Below are 16,668 nucleotides of genomic sequence, written 5' to 3'. Positions count from 1 at the left end.
GATTCTTTACTGCTGAGCCACCACGGAAGCCGATACCTCTCTCCAACTCTACCACTAGCCTCATAATTTTTAATCTGTGCTGCTGCCTTTAGGATCCTGAATATGCATATGTTCATATATGACTCTCTGATGTATGGCGATGACTTGAATAACAGTATCAAGTCACAGTTGTCACTCAACTTTGTAGTATTTAGTTGTGTGTGTGTGTTAGTTGCTCAGTCGTGTCCAACGCTTTGCGACCCCTTGAACTGTAGCCCGCCAGACTCCTTTGTCCATGGGATTCTCCAGGCAAGAATACTGCAGTGGATTGCCATTCTCTTCTCTAGAGGATATTCCTGACCCAGGCATCCAACCCAGGTCTCCCGTGTTGGAGGAAATTTCTTCACCATCTGAGCCTCTGGGAAAGCCGGTGGTATTTAATTACATATGATCAATGAAATTACCCAATCTGACAAAAAGTCTATAGGATAGTATCTCTAAATGGTAAATGCTGCTGCTAAGTCACTTCAGTTGTGTCTGACTCTGTGTGACCCCATTGACGGCAGCCACCAGGCTCCCCTGTCCCTGGGATTCTCCAGGCAAGAACACTGGAGTGGGTTGCCATTTCCTTCTCCAATGCATGAAAGTGAAAAGTGAAAGTGAAGTCACTCAGTCGTGTCTGACTCTTAGCGACCCCATGGACTGACTGCAGCCCACCAGGCTCCTCCATCCATGGGATTTTCCAGGCAAAGTACTGGAGTGGGGTGCCATTGCCTTCTCTGAAATGGTAAATATATTGGTATAATGTAGAGATTATACATTATAGAAATAGAAAGGTACACATTTCTATTGTTGTGATAGATGTAGTATTCCCAATTCAAATGTTTCTTCAGAGAAAAATATCAGAATAACATTCTCTTCTGCTCACCACCTCTCAATTTCTTTTATTTTTCTGCACCGAAATATATATATACTTTGAGTATGGAAAGACCCGCGGTTGCTGACATATGAGAAGGAGCTTGTTTTGACAGAGTCTCCAGATTAGTTCAGTAGAAGAATTTCTTGAGCTTTGGTGAGCAAGATAATTTATAAAAATTCTAGGATTTCAGCAAACTAGTCAGGAAACATTAGAAAAATTTGAGTGTACATCTCCAATGTTAAGTAATATTTTCTGTCATTCTCCTTTTTCCAAGACATACAAAATCAGGAATAAATAAGTCCCTGAGTAAAAATGCCAGTGGTTTTTGACCTCAAAGTACCAAACGAGTGGAAGTACTGGAATTCAAACACCGCCTTGTCCTCCTTTTCTCTGGGTAACTTGGCACTTTCCTGATGGTCTTGGCATCCCCACAGTCTTAGGCAGCTTTACTCTGGCTCCTTGCTCTCTGCTTACAATGGGGCAGGCATCTCAGCCTTCCTGTTTCTCTCCTGATCAACTTCCAGGGGCCGGATAGAGGCTCCTTGAGTACATGCCCCAGTGCCACATACATCTCTCCCCATCAGATAAGACCTCAAGGTCTTCAGCTTACTCTTTCCGTTCAGTTCAGTCACTCAGTTGTGTGTGACTCTTTGCAAACCCATGGATGGCAGCATGCCAGGCCTCCCTGTCCATCACCAACTCCAGAGTTTACTCAGACTCGTCACTGAGTCGGTGATGCCATCCAACCATCTCATCCTCTGTTGTCCCCTTCTCCTCTGCCTTCAATCTTTCCCAGCATCAGGGTCTTTTCCAATGAGTTGGCTCTTTGTATCAGGTGGCCAAAGTATTGGAGTTTCAGCATCAGCGTCAGTCCTTCCAATGAATACTCGGCCTGATTTCCTTTAGGATTGACTGATTTAGCCTCCTTGCAGTCCAAGGGACTTCCAGGAGTCTTCTCCAACACCACAGTTCAAAAGCATCAGTTCTTTGGTGCTCAGCTTCTTTATAGTCCACCTCTCACACCTGTAAATGACTATTGGAAAAAATGATAGCTTTGACTAGATGGACATTTGTTGGTGAAGTAATGTCTCTGCTTTTTAATATGTTGTCTGATTTTGTCATAGCTTTTCTTCCAAGGAGCAAGTATCTTTTAATTTCATGGCTGCAGTCACCATCTGCAGTGATTTTGTAGCCCAAGAAAATATAGTCTGTCACTGTTTCCATTGTTTCCCCATCTATTTGCCATGAAGTGATGGGACCAGATGCCATGATCTTAGTTTTTTGAATGTTGAGTTTTAAGCCAACTTTTTCACTTTCTTTTTTCACGTTCCTGATGTCATCTGTGTATCTGAGGTTATTGATATTTCTTCCAGCAATCTTGATTCCAGCTTGTGCTTCATCCAGCTTGGCATTTTGCATGATATTATTTAACTCTGCATAGAAGTTAAATAAGCAGGGTGACAATATAGAGCCTTTCCCAGTTTGGAACCAGTCATTGTTCCTCGTCCAGTTCTAGCTGTTGCTTCTTGACCTGCATACAGATTTCTCAGGAAGCAGGTATGGTGGTCTGGTATATTCCCATCTCTTGAAGAATTTTCCACAGTTTGTTGTGATCCACACAGTCAAAGGCTTTAGTGTAGTCAATGAAGCAGAGGTAGATGCTTTTCTGGAATTCTCTTGCTTTTTCTATGATCTAGTGGATGTTGGCAATTTGATCTCTGGTTCCTCTGCTTTTTCTAAAGCCAGCTTGAACATCTGGAAGTTCTTGGTTCACGTACTATTGAAACCTGGCTTGGAGAATTTTGAGCATTACTTTACTAGCATGTAAAATGAGTACAATTGTGTGATAGTTTGAACATTCTTTGGCATTGCCTTTCTTTGGGATTGGAATGAAAACTGACCTTTTCCAGTCCTGTGGCCACTGATGAGTTTTCCAAATTTGCTGACATATTGAATGCAGCACTTTCACAGCATCATCTTTTAAGATTTGAAATAGCTCAGCTGGAATTCCATCACTTCCACTAACTTTCTTCATAGTGATGCTTCCTAAGGCCCACTTGACTTCATACTCCAGGATGTCTGGCTCTAGGTGAGTGATCACACCATCATGGTTATCTGGGTCATTAAGATCTTTTTTGTATAGATCTTCTGTGTATTCTTGCCACTTCTTCTTAATATCTTCTGCTTCTGTTAGGTCCATACCATTTCTGTCCTTTATTGTGCCCATCTTTGCATGAAATGTTCCCTTAATATCTCTAATTTTCTTGAAGAGACTTTATTCCTTAGCAAAAGTAAATTCTCTGTCTCCAAAGGACACCTCCCACCAGACTTTGGGGAGCTGCTTACATTATTTTACTGGGAGAGTTAATTCTGGCGTTCAGAGGTTCAGTTCTCCATCTGACATTTTTCCAGTATTTCTCCCAAGGTGCTAGTGAGTCTTCAACAATTAAAAAAAATTCAAATATTCAGTTTAGGAGTTTCCTTTTGCTACAGTTGAGGCTGTCCAGTTTATAATTAGTGATTGAGAAGATGCCTGTATGTGTATAGGATAAATAGTCCTACAAAGTTCAATATCAATCACCTGTTTCCCTAGGATCAATAACGATGTGTGTTTTGTTACCATGTTTCTGAACTATGTCCCAAGGGAACAAAACTCAGAAGGAAGATTAGTCTCCTGTTCTTGTTTGTAGTAGTTTACACTATTAATACACATGTAATAGGCATTTAAAAATTCATTTTGCCATCATTTTCTGTTTCAATGCCACTGGATCATTCTTTTTTTTTTTTCCCCCCCACTTAGTAGCTAGGTGTTGAGCATTTACTCTTTGGAGAAGGAAATGGCAACCCACTCCAGTATTCTTGGCAGAAAAAATCCCATGGACAGAGGAGCATGACGGGCTACAGTCCATGGGGTTGCAGAATCAGACACATCTAAGCAACTGAGCATGCACACACATTGGATGCTTACTACATGATTGCGCCGCGTCTGTGCTGGGCACACCAAGCAAAGGAGATGGACAGGAACTTGACTTCACAATCTTATGGGCTGTTAATCATATAAATGGTTAACATCATCACAGCTGCCCATCTCAACTTGGAATGATTCTTTTGTTAAGACCTGGCACTCCAGTTACTTTCAAGGTGAGAACAAATACCGTTTTAAAACACAGAAGTCAAATAATTCAGAGAGGCACTAGTATATGTTACATGACCTTCTGAAAAATATTAATTTGCAGAGTGTTTCCATATTTGGCAGTATGCTCTGAGAGTTGTAACGAATGGTATTTGCTTATTAATGCAAAATGGTTGTGAGTATAATATACTTGTTTGTATAAAATGCAAATTAAATATCAAGAATACATTTGATTGTTCTGAGAAGTCAACGTAAAATGTAGAATGTTAATGCTTTAGGGACCTGGAGAATGTCTCATCTCGTCCCCTTGTTTTATAGAAAGGAAATGAAGAGGCGAGAGATAGCGCCAGGTCACCCCTAGCCTCTGCTTCACACAGAGGGTTTAATTGAGATCAGCTGAGGCCGAATGGCCTTACCACTGACTCCAACTATAAAAAGAGATTTGTAGAGGAAAACAAAAACTTAGAAGGGGAAGCTGGGTTTTCTTCAGGGAATTGGTCTAGTGCAAAGCTTTGTTGTCCAGGATAGCTTAGAGACAGAAGCCTGTTACAGAGATGTTGCTTCAGGAGGTCACTGGCTTGAGGTTTCCAGGAAGAGGAGATGGATGATTTTGAAATCCTGAAGAATAAGGGAACCAAGGGCTATTCTCAAAATTTCACTCTAATGGTAATTAGTTGAAATTCCTTGGGAATTTTAGCCATTTAAGAATGAATTGCAAAATGTTTTAGAGTGAAAGGATTGGCTAAAATACACTTCTTAAAAACCAGTTATCCATTTCATTAATTCTAAGTCACAATTGACTTAAAATGCTCCATTATTTTATATGCCACTGAGAAGGAAAGATTGCTGCCCATGAAACATTGATACGATGCTTTCTTACCACTTAGAATTCATTTGATACTCATTTGAAGTCTTTGGACTTAGATATAGGATTTTTTTTTTAATTAATTATTTATCACTCTTTTGCCTACAGAAGAAAGGAAAACATAAGGGAACTGAGTAATTGTGGTATTCTAACGTTTCTTCCCATCCAAAGGCCAGTTCTTTTGCATCCCTTTTCATTCACCGTCATTAATGTCCTTGTTTGTGTGTATATCAGCCTCTTCCTTTGAAGACATTGACGGTTGTTGTTTCTTAAAGAATCTGTAAGAAAACCCAAAGCCATGGTGCAGGGCTCTTCACCTGGCTTGGACTTCTAGGTCGGGAATGGGGCTCATCATTTAGTTACCACCCCAGACCCAACTCCCCACCAACATTTGATTGTAGGCTCTTTACAAGAGTGCCTTTCTCATTTTCCAGGAGTTTTTTTCCAAGTTGTTGATGTTGGGTCACACCTGGGCAGTGAGAACCCTGTCATGATTGCCACAGGTCAGACAGAGATTGTTAGATACCACCTAGAGACATCCTGATTTTGGATTTCAGAGAGTAAAGTGTAAAGAAGTGTGACTCTCGGAACTAATGAAAATCTGGCACTAAAGGACCCCTCGCCTTTATTGCTTTTCTCCCTTTGGAATTTGACCTGTTTTGCAGACAAAGTAAATTAGCTGCTTTGTTGTGTTACTGTGAGTAATTGAGCTTGGGGCTGTGCATAGTGCCTGCTGCCTTTCTCTTGGTCAGCATTTCCTGTATGCCTTTGCAGAAGGCAGGGGATCTCCCAGTTGTTAGCAGGTTTCCCGCGTGGAAAGAATTCTGTGGTTGCAGAAGTCTGGGAGATGCCATCCACCACCTTTATCTCTTGAAGAAGCACCATTCTAATGAGCAGCAAAGCCTCTGAGTTGTCCTACGGTGAAGAACCCCACTTAAAACCTCACCTCTGTGTTTTCAAACTTGTGTGACTATAGAAGTCTTTTCCCCCATTTTATGAGTGCACTCTAGCAGAGTTTGAGATATTCTTCTCTAGGTCCCCCTTAGCTTGTACCATTCCTCTCGTATGACCCATTCTCACCTATGGGTCAGTATCCTAACACACCATTCCTGGATGGTCTTCTTCACACCCAAGGCTTCACTGTGTACATCCCGTGAAGATTTTCAAAGCCACTTCACCCTAGACATGATCTGGAGACACTGCCTTGGCAACAGATCATCCCCAGGTCAGAGTCTCCCATGCCCTTCCACCTCAATGTGTTCTAAAAGAAATTAATAATATTCATGTGTCCCCAAACCTAGGGTTCTTGGGTTCTCTCTCGATAACACCCCATCAAGGCACAACCATCTTCTGACTCAGTGCCCCATGGTCAGCCCTGTAAGTCCTGTAAATTCAAATCCATGAGTCTCCAGCTGGGTCCTTCCCCGTCTGGCCACTGCTGCCTTAATTCAGCCCCTCTGACTCCAGCTGGAATGCTGATGCCCTTGGAGTTCTTTCTGCTGGGATCTATCCTCTCTGTTGAGCTTCCCAGGTGGTTCAGGGATAAAGAATCCACCTGCCAAGCAGGAGAGGTGGGCTCAAACCCTGGGTTGGGAAGATCCCCTAGAGAAGGAAATGGCAACCCACTCCAGTATTCTTGCCTGGGAAATCCCATGGACAGAGGAACCTGGTGGGCTACAGGCCATGTTGTCACCAAAGAGTTGGACATGATTTAGCAACTAAACAACAAAAGCAATAATCCCATGGACGGAGGAGCCTGGTGGTGTACAGTCCATGGCATCGCAGAGTTGGACACAACTGAGTGACTTCACTTTCACTTTCACTGGTGGTTTTCAACTGAGTTATGCTGGACATTCTCATTTAATGGGAACTAGAAGGTTTTTTGTTTTTTTTTTTTAAAGAAGGAGAGAGGCATGATATGACTGTTCGGAAACAATCAGGCAACAAGAAAGATAGTTTTGGTTGTTTAGTCACTAAGTAATGTCTGACTCTTTGCGACCCCATGGCCTTCAACCTGCCAGACTCCTCTCACCATGGGATTCTCCAGGTGAGAATACTGGAGTGGGTAACCATTTCCTTCTCCAGGGGATCTTCCTGACCCAGGAATCGAACCTGTACCTCTTACACTGGCAGGCAGGTTCTTTACTGTTGAGCCACCAGGGAAGCCACACCCTCCCCCCCCAATTACATATGCATTTATGGTAAAATACTATGCAGTCACTTTGCAAGTTGTACTTATTTTCATATTTCTTAATATGGAAGACAGTTCAGGCTATATTTTTAAGTGAAAAAAATCAGATTACAAAATAGTTTGTATCATATATTCCTCACTGCTGCTGCTAAGTTGCTTCAGTTGTGTCCAACTCTGTGCAACCCTATAGATGGCAGCCCACCAGGCTCCCCTGTCCCTGGGATTCTCCAGGCAAGAACACTGGAGTGGGTTGCCATTTCCTTCTCCAATGCATGAAAGTGAAAAGTGAAAGTGAAGTCGCTCAGTTGTGTCCAACTCCTAGCGACCCCATGGACTGCCGCCTACCAGGCTCCTCCGTCCACGGGATTTTCCAGACAAGAGCACTGGAGTGGGGTGCCATTGCCTTCTCTGATATTCCTCACTAGGGACACATAAATATTTTCCATATATATATATGGCTTCCCAGGTGGTACTAGTGTAAAGAGCCTGCTTGCCAAGGCAGGAGGCATAAGGGACCCAGGTTCAATCCCTGGATCAGAAAGATCCCCTGGAGGAGGGAATGGCAACCCACTCCAGTATTCTTTCCTGGGGAATCTCACAGAGGAGCCTGGCAGGCTGCAGTTCGTAGGGTCACAAAGAGTCCAATATGACTGAAGCAACTTGCCATGCATACCATATACATATAAAGATTATGCAAGTATATAAAAATGCTAAAAATCATTTATCTGTTGGCACTGGGTACCACACACGGTTTTAATTTATTTTTCTCTGTTTTGCTTATGTGTTTTGAATTTTTTAATACTGAAGTGGTATACTTCTAAAATTAAAAAGTTAAAAATTATTTGACAGATTTGATCCTAAAACACTACTCCCTGTGTAAGTTTCCCTAATGTGACTCTTCCCAGCACTCACTACTCACGTGCTTTGTTGCTCAGAGAACAGTCCAGGCTGTGCTCACATCTGTTCCGTGTGCTGGGCTGTGAACTCCTTGAGGACAGAAGCCATGTCTTAATTATCTTGTATCCTGTTATTTAGCCCAGTTTGACCCTCAGTGAGTGCTCAGTAAATATTTAATGAATGATTGAGACTGATTTTGTAAAGAAGGCTAGATTTGAGGTTCTTTCTTGCTGATACGTGTGTGTGTATATCTGCCTCTGCTCACTAATGCTGGGCCCTGCTCTAGGCACGTTATATGCATTCCCTACAGTGTAGATAATCCCATTATTACTGCTGTTGCTGCTGCTGCTGCTGCTAAGTTGCTTCAGTCATGTCTGACTCCTAGCGACCCCAGGGTATAAATGAAGGCTTGAAGGTAAGATCGGTCTGTGGATTTGCTCTGAGTTGCATATGCCTTACTCGAAAACTTCTGCTTTTAAATACTATTACACTGTCTCCTAAGGGATTCTCTGGTGGCTCAGTGATTAAAGAATCTACCTGCAGTGCAGGAGCTGCAGGAGATTCGGGGTCCGATTCCTGGGTTGCCAAGATCCCTTGGCGAGGGCATGGCTACTCACTCCAGTATTCTTTCCTGGAGAATCCCATGGACAGAGGAGCCAGGTGGGCTACAATCCATGGGATCACAAACAGTCAGACACAGCTGAAGCAACTTAGCTACACTGTCTCCTGGGGCTCCACCATAACCACACAACACTTGGAAATAAATGCACTTCATGCAGCAAAGGCCTGGGATGGTGGCAGGCTCCTGATGAAGGGAAGGGTGATTCTGATCTGAGTGGAGACATGTTCAGAGCCAACGCTATTTTCCTGCCCCACACTTCTGCCCAGAGTGGCCCTGTGTGTGGAACCTAATGTGGTACCAGGTCACCATGTTGACCTGAAGCCACATCTGTGTCTTAAGTTGGATCTTGAATGTGTGGGCCTGGCATTCATAGTTCCAGAGCCCTGAGGAGAAGAGAAAGCAAAAGCAAAGCAAACACATAAGCCTAGAATCTTCTATCCTGTGTGTGTATTAGTTGTTCTGTTGAGTCTGACTCTTTGAGATCCCATGGACTGTAGCCTGCCAGATTCCTCTGTCCATAGATTTCTCCAGGCAAGAATACTGGAGTGGGTTACCAGTTCCTTCTCCAGGGTATCTTCCCGACCCAGGGATCAAACCCAGGTCTCCTGCTTTGCAGGCAGATGCTTTACTGTCTGAGCTCTACTATTCTGATCCAATCTAAAATCCTTTATTGTTGTTGTCATTCTGTCACTCAGTTGTAGCCAACTCTTTGCAACTCCATGGACTGCAGCATGCCAGGCTTCCCTGTCCTTCACTGTCTGCTCAGACTCATGTCCTTTGAGTCAGTGATGCTTTTCCCAGCATCACGGTCTTTTCTAATGAGTTGGCTCTTTGCATCAAGTGGCATAAGTGTTGGAGCTTCAGCTTCGGCATCAGTCCTTCCAAAGAATATTCAGTACTGATTTCCTTTAGGATTGATTGATTTTATCTCCTTGCTGTCCGAGGGACTCTCAAGAATCTTCTCCAGCCCCACAGTTCAAAGGCATCAATTCTTTGGCATTCAGGCTTCTTTATGGTCTAACTCTCACATCCATATGTGACTACTGGAAAAACCATAGCCTTGACCAGACAGGCCTTTGTTGACAAATAATGTCTCTACTTTTTAATATGCTGTCTAGCTTTGTCATAGCTTTTCTTCCAAGGAGCAAGAGTCTTTTAATTTTATGTCTGCAGTCACTGTCCACAGTGATGTTGGAGCCCAAGAAAAAGTCTGCCACTGTTTCTATTCCCATCCCGCTCCCCCGCCCGCCATCTATTTGCCATGAAGTGATGGGACTGGATGTCATGATCTTTGTTTTTTGAATATTGAATTTTAAGTGAAATTTTTCATTCTCCTCTTTCACCTCAAGATTCTCTTTAGTTCCTCTTTGCTTTCTGCCAATAGGGTGGTGTCATCTGCATATCTGAGGTTATTGATATTTCTCCTGGCAATCTTGATTTCAGTTTGAGCTTCATCCAGCCCGGCATTTTGTATGATGTACTCTGCATAAAAGTTAAATAAGCAGGATGACAACATACAGCCTTAACATACCCCTTTTCCAATTTTGAACCATTGTTGTTCCATGTCCAGTTCTAACTGTTGCTTCTTGACTTGCATACAAGTTTATCAGGAGGCAGGTAAGGTGGTCTGGTATTCCCATCTCTTTAAGAATAAAATCCTTTTATTACCTTGCCCTGAATCAGCAACATGCCTCTGCATATGAAAAAGAGAACATGGTGAGAACATGGAGTTGCTCTTACCTTTCCATGCGTCTAGGGTGTTGCCTGGGTTCCACAAATCTAAGTGTCCTGAGCAGCTCATCAGGAAGGGTCAAGTGGCTTCCAGTTGGTGAGAGCTATAAAGGCATCGGTGTGACTCCCCCTCCCAGCAGCATCTGTGCCGTCCCCTCTCCTGGTTGGGTGACCAGCCATCCAGATGTGGTTGGGACCGAGGGCTTTTCTGCAACCAGCTTTTGGTATGAAAACTGGCATGGTGGGCTACTCACCACCTCTTCCCTATGTAACCCCATTAGGCAACTTCTTCTTACCCTTTCTACCACACACACACACATTGCAAATACCATTTACTCTTTTTTCTCAAAAAAATTAATGCATTACAAGAGGTTTGGAAAATTAGAAAGGTGTAAGGAAAGACAAAATACATACCCACAGAATCCTACCATCATCCAGGAATAACTACTGTTAGCATTGTGATATATTTCCTTTCACTTTTTTTTTCTATATGGACAACTTTTCTGTGACTTATTTTCACATTTCATAGCTTCCTTCAATACTCATTCCAACCAAATTATCTTCATAAAATTATTTGTAGGTGTGAGGACAGCCTTGGATGATTTATTTCATCCCATAGTCCTGAGATATGGTCCTGGACAGATGCCCGAGCTGGAACATGCAAGAACTACCAAGGACTTCAGAACCAGGTAATTAAATCCTTAACAGAGGGTAGCAACCATTTTTGAGGTTGATAGGTAAAGGAAAGCAAGGGAAGTTGCAGAGCGTTTAGCAGAGAACCACAACAACCTTGGGATATTGCATTATGAGATTGTAGAATTAATTCCATAATTATGATCAGTATGTGAGTGTTTCTTATATGAAAGAGAGTGATAAATTATTCCCTGTACCTCTAGTGAACAGTCAGACAAGAAGAAATGAGTCTTGAGCATAGTGTGAAGGATTTAGGCTAGATAATAAGAAAAGTTATTAACTACCTTAGTGGGTTAGAGAGAGTCTAAGAAATCTTCTCTGAAAGTCTTTAAAAATGATAAGAGATTTTCCTATCAAGGAAGGATTAAGTGTGGGCCTGCCTAATGGAGAAGAATAAACAAAATAGCTTTGTTAGAGTCTTAGCCAGCCCTTAGGTTCTATGATTCTATATAGAACAGAGAGCACATAAATTACATGTAAAATTGATTTTTATTTCACATTTTCCTTTGAGAAACAAAGAAAAATACAGTGATATTTTCAAAGTCTGAGTCGAATTTTCAGATGGTGACAGAGCAACGTGTTGCTTAGGGTTGGATAGTAACAGCAGAGGAGGGGCACTGGGCTGTGACGAAGTTGACTTTCATTATTTTCCCAAATTGCATTCTTGTTGCTTTTCCCTGAAACTTTAAAATAGGTTCACTTAGTTTAGTAAATGTCTTAGCTGAGATTTTAAGCCCTATTTGTGTTTCAAGGGATTAAACAAATCTGCCTGGCTTGCAACACCGCGGGTGACTTCCGGCCTCTGCTTCTTCACGCCTGTTATGTAGATCCTTCTTAATTGTTCACAATGTTCAGCGCAACACACTTTATATTTTCTGCTGGTCTTCCCCTCTCCTGCACAGTCATGCGAAGAGTGTATTCATGGTAAATATGGTCCATGGAGAGAGCATCCCTTTCTATGCAAATTGGCTGCTCAGGGACTAGTTGGGAGCTTACAATGTCATTGAAAGTCGCACAAATCAATTGGCAAACATTACTTTCTGTGATTATCTTGTTTTTGCACTTACATTTTTAATTTTGACAGTTTAAGTGTGCTTGGGGTTCATGGTAGTGAAAGGCCAAGTAGAATGTGGGGCAGGTCACTGCTGAGATTCCCGTCGCTTGGCTAATGAGGTTTTCTTTGGACCGTTGGTGTCATTTAATCTCATTAAGATTAAAGAGAGGTGCTTTAGAACAAAACAAATGAACAAATATTTATTGGGTGCCTGTGATGTACAAGGGATGTATTAGGTAGAATGGGGCATGCAAATTAGAAGCACTTGCTTTTAAGAGCTTTACTATCTAATTAACAAGAAAATAAATAGGAAAAATAAAAGAATACAGACCACACAGAAAAAGGTGTCACAGAGCAGGACATGATTGAATGTCAATTGAATTATTCAGGTGAAGATGATTTTGGAAAGAAAACTGTGTCAGGCTCCTTTCTTCAGGTTATAAGCTATAAGTTGGTCTCAAAAGCCTTGGTTAAACAGCAAAGGGACCTTTCAAGATAGCAAGTTAATGTGTGTGAAGGCTGCCTAGCAGAAAGCAAAAGGTATGTTCAGGAAGCAAAGAAGATATTTTGGTTGGAAAGGAAACTTGGAGCAGGAGAGTAGTGGGAATGTTTGGAGAAAGATTCTCAGTTAATACCACGTGAATTCATTTTCTATTGCTTTGTGATAAACTCCTGCAAATTTAAAAGCTTAAAACAGTACCCATTTATTAGCTCATAATCTTATAGGTCAATAATCTGTGTAGGTGCAACTAGCTTCTCTGCTTAGAGTCTCACAAAATCAGAGTCAAGGGGCCAAGTGGGCTAAATCAGGGATTCTGGAGAGAATGCTTCTGTTGCAGAAGAACGGAGAGAAAGCAGTCATACCCCAGGTCTTGGGTGAGTCCCTGGAACAGGCCACCAAGATAGCGCCCTTGGCTTTGCAAAGGAAGAATTCAAGAGAGAGCCAGAGTAGAGTGAAAGCAAGTTTATTTAGAGAGATACACATTCTATAGGCAGAATGAGGTCTGTCTCAGAAGGGATGTGGGATGGTTAGTTTTGTCCATTCTGAAGGAGATCAGCCCCGGGACTTCTTTGGAAGGAATGATGCTAAAGCTGAAACTCCAGTACTTTGGCCACCTCATGCAAAGAGTTGACTCATTGGAAAAGACTCTGATGCTGGGAGGGATTGCAGGCAGGAGGAGAAAGGGACGACAGAGGATGAGATGGCTGGATGGCATCACTGACTCAATGGACGTGAGTTTGAGTGAACTCCGGGAGTTGGTGATGGACAGGGAGGCCTGGCATGCTGCGATTCATGGGGTCGAAAAGAATCCGACACGACTGAGAGACTGAACTGAACTGAATTTCATATGCTAACAAGTGGGAGGATTATTTCAACTATTTGGGGGAAGGGGGAGAGATTGCCAGGAATTGGGCCACTGCCCACTTTTTGGCCTTTTATGGTCAGCCTTGGAATTTGTCTTGGCACCTATGGGTGTGTCATTCAGCATGCTAATATGTTACAATAAGCATACAATGAGGCTCAAGGTCTGTTGGAACTTGAATCTTCTGCCATCTTGGCCCTTAGTTGGTTTTAACCAGTTTTTGTCTTTTCCTCAATGGTCATGTCATTGTTTTACTGGTTGTGCCCTGACTCTTTCTCTCCCATCTCACGTCCAAGCTCATTCAGATTGTTTGCAGGTCAAGTGCTTGCAGGAGTGAAATCCTTGTTTTCTTACTAATTACTGGAGAGGTACCACCCTCAGCTCTTAGATGGCACACTCATGTCCTTACCTCATGGTTCCTTCCATCACAGGGATAGCCAACCTCCCTCACGTTGAATCCCTCTCCCTCTTCGCATCTCCCTTATTTCCTTTTCTGTTACCAGCTGGAGAAAACATTTTTTTTTTTGTAAAGGTCTCCTGTGATTAGTTGAGGCTCTTGCACATAATCTCCTTTTTGATTAGTTCAAGGTCATCTGCTTAGTGACTTTAATTATGTGTGCAAAATCTCTTTTCTCCATGAAATGTAGCAATCACGTTCACAACACAAGGAGATGAAGATTGTGAGGGGTCAACTTAGACCTCTGCTTCCCACACTCAGCCCTAACATTCTGCTGCATGTCCCCTTCTGTTACCTAAGAACTCAGAAGTGTGAGGAAAAAGAGCCTAGTTTAAACAGAGACAGAAATATGGTGGAATTTGGCACTTTTGTCAACTCTGTTTTATTTTCAATCAAATATCTTTTTCAAGGAGGAAAAAATGAACATGTAAGGAAAGTTCTTAGATAGCCTCCCATTCATCTTTCAAGGTTATAAGCATGTGAAAGGCTTCCTTATGCCCATAAAGACTTTGGCAGCATTACTGACTTGACCTAGATGGGAAGACATACTTCAAAGAGTAAGAAAAATTCCACTGAGGGTGTGTATACTATTCATAAATCCTCCTTTTTCTTTCCCTGGCCCAAGTATTCTTATATTTGTTACATTTTTAAAGCATCGTGTCATTCCACAAAAAGTGCAAAATCCTATTTCAAGGGATAGGCAGGAGAACTGGTGTCAGAATTTAGTTAAGAAAAAATAACTCTAGATGTTTATAACTCAAGTTTACCATGCTGATGGCATTCTCTGTTCCAACATGGCTGTAACATGTTGAATCATTCAGGGAAGAAACTATTTATATCTCTCTCACTGAGTCATTGCAGTCAGTCTGAAGTTGGACAGTCATCAGAGTGGGCAGAGGAAAGGGGAAGGCTGAGTATAGAGTGCAAAAGAACAAGGAAATTGTTTCTTGTATGATATTGTTGGACTCAGTTGCAATGCAGTGTCACCAGTTTCATGCAAGTCGGATAAATATTCCCAGTTAACACATTCCTGGTGCCCCTACTAGTTTTGCAGAGAGCACAGCACAAAGTGTTGCTGCTGCTGCTACTGCTAAGTCACTTCAGTCGTGTCCGACTCTGTGCGACCCCATAGACAGCAGCCCACCAGGCTCCCCTGTCCCTGCGATTTCCCAGGCAAGAACATTGGAGTGGGCTAGACTTTTTCAAAATCGTTTAAGTCCATTTAGACTATAAAAGTATCTCTTTCCCTTCACCGGTTGCTTAACTTCATTTCGGAAGAGTGTTAAGACCTTTTTCATAATTTATGAATCCCATGCTAATGGATGAATGCAAATATTGTTATCACCTTCCATTGACAGAGGACTCCATTATTACAGTGGAGAAAAGTGTTAATCCTTTTGTAATTAATGCCTTATTGGGGTCTGTACAGGTCAAGGATGTAGTTGGATTTTGGTAAATTAACTTTGAAGTCCTATCCTTAAATCCTCATTTTTTCTTTATCTTTAAAAATAACACTGCTATAACTTTGTTCTTTTTCTTTTACTGATGATATAAGATGTAGTGTATATGCTGAAATGAAACTAAACTGGACAAAAAGTGAGTATGAAGGACACATGGCTCTTAATATAACACCTCCTAACAAAACAGGCAGGAAGATTTAATGTACAGAAAGGACTATGGTGGTGTTATACTCGTGGTAGAGATGAACCACGAGTATAACAACTTGGTCTTATTATACTGGTCTTTCCAAAAATGATAAGGAAAACTATTTCTCCTAAATATTGTCACTGACAATGTCTTAAACCCAAATGGAAGCTAAAACTCAATATATTAAGTAATGAGCTCATCAGTCCATGAATATTTATTAAGGATTGTGTGACATAAAAATATAAAATGTATTGATATTTTTCCCTCTTGGTTGCAACATGGATTTGGAGAGACATGAAACCAGTAAAGAGCTTGATGGGGTGTTTGAGTCCAGGGATCCTAATTGTGGCTCAGACATGAGAGGCAGGTGTCCAGGAAGGTGCTCAGGAGGAGTCTCACTCACTGAGGAGTAGATTCTGGGTTGTTGGGGACAATATAAGGTGAGCTTAGCAGCCCAGAGAAAGGCATGACCAAAGGCACCATCACAATAGCTTTGTTATGACTGATGACCTTGTGTGTATATGTGTATGTTGGCATACAAAATGGTGAGGAGCAGTGTGGGCTTTGCACCCAGGCAGAGCTTGGTTTCAGTCCAGCACCATCACTTATGAAATGGCCTTGGGCAAGTTATTTAATCACTGGCCTTCAGTTCCCATCTGTAGAATGAGAACGAAAATAATGATTACCTCGAGGTTGTGAAGAGGACTGAATGAGAGGATATCTATTGATAGCAAGCACTTAGAATGTATCTGACATGTAGAAATATTCAATATTATTTAGCTTATTAATGTTGTTTTTTTTTAATAGTTATGGGATTGATCAACCAAGAGCTCCTCTCTCGTGAATAGAGTAAAAATATCCAACCACCGTTGTTTCCTGCATGCCAAACATTCTTTGGGAGTACCTGGCATGTATTACCTTATTTACTACTCACACCAGTGCTCTGCCTGTGTTACCTGTGGGGAAAGCCAAGCAAGAAGTGTAGTAACTTGTGCAAAGTCACAGTATCTAAGAGCTAGTATTTCCACCCAGGCAGTCTGGTGCTGGTATCTGGCTTTTGGTCACCATTCTGTGCCACCCAGGACTCCAACTCCATAACTGAGGCATTTAACCCAG

At 42.0% G+C, this 16,668-nt stretch overlaps 1 long non-coding RNA gene across 1 annotated transcript in view; it reads left to right on the top strand.

Annotated features, from left to right (window-relative positions):
- Positions 1–16,668, top strand: part of LOC147366380 (uncharacterized) — a 52,283-nt gene that overhangs the window by 27,667 nt on the left and 7,948 nt on the right. The window contains exon 2 of the long non-coding RNA XR_015133347.1: positions 10,918–11,026. This is a non-coding gene — a long non-coding RNA (uncharacterized LOC147366380). The remainder of the gene's footprint in view (positions 1–10,917; positions 11,027–16,668) is intronic.

This window comes from Bos grunniens, chromosome 9, assembly GCF_055505025.1.
Source record: "Bos grunniens cultivar Pamir isolate PY7600 chromosome 9, Bosgru_T2T1.0, whole genome shotgun sequence".
Taxonomy (NCBI): Eukaryota; Metazoa; Chordata; class Mammalia; order Artiodactyla; family Bovidae; genus Bos; species Bos grunniens.
Note: the sequence above shows the minus strand (reverse complement) of the source record. Positions and strands in the feature narration are given on the sequence as shown.